Here is a 1,005-nt window from a genome sequence, read left to right on the forward strand (position 1 = left end):
GCTCTGACACACTACCCCTATCTTCAGGTATCGCTTAGCTCCCCCCGATCCAGCTCCCGATCCCCCTGCCAGCTCTGACCTGACCCAGGTCGTGACCCCCCCCGCCAGCTCTGAACTTTGGGACTGGCCAAGGTGCCACCCACAGATGCAGTGGACGGTGTGAGTGGACTTGAATTGGGACACACCCCTGCAACTCTGACCCACGACCCCCATCTTCATGTATAGCTTCCCTCTCCCTGACCCAGCTCGTGACCCCCTCCGCCAACTCTGACCCAACCCAGTTCGCGAACCCCCATCAGCTCTGAACTTTGGGACTGGCCAAGGTATCTTATCTCCCCCCCAGACCCAGCTCGCGGCGCCCCCGCCAGCTCTGTCCCGATGTAAGTCGCGAACCGCCCACCAGCTGTGAACTTTGGGACTGGCCAAGGTGCCGCGCACAGACGCAGTGGGCGGTGAGAGTGGACTTGATTGGGACACACCCCTGCAGCTCTGACCCACGACCCCCATCTTCAGGCATCGCATCGCTCCCCGTGACCGAGCTCGCGACCCATCCTCCAGCTCTGACGCAACCCACCTCGCGACACCCTCGCCAGCTCTACACTTTGGGACTGGCCAAGGTATCGCATCGCTCCCCCAACCCAGCTTGCAACCCACCCACCAGCTCTGACTCGACCCAGGACGTGACTCCCCACCAGCTGTGAACTTTGGTACTGGCCAAGGTGCCGCGCACAGGCAGTGGGCAGTGAGAGTGGACTTGATTGGGACACACCCCTGCAGCTCTGACCCACAACCCCCATCTTAAGGGATCGCATCGTTTCCCGCGACTGACCTCACGACCCATCCGCCAGCTCTGATGCAACCCAGCTCGCGACACCCCCACCAGCTCTAAACTTTGGGACTGGCCAAGGTATCGCATGGCTACCTCCGACCAAGCTCGCGACCCCCACGCCAGTTCTGACCCGACCTAGATCAGCACCCCTCCACCAGCTCTGATCTTTGGGACTG

This window comes from Elephantulus edwardii, unplaced genomic scaffold (assembly GCF_000299155.1).
Source record: "Elephantulus edwardii isolate Elephantulus edwardi_28Jun2011 unplaced genomic scaffold, EleEdw1.0 scaffold00441, whole genome shotgun sequence".
Classification (NCBI taxonomy): Eukaryota; Metazoa; Chordata; class Mammalia; order Macroscelidea; family Macroscelididae; genus Elephantulus; species Elephantulus edwardii.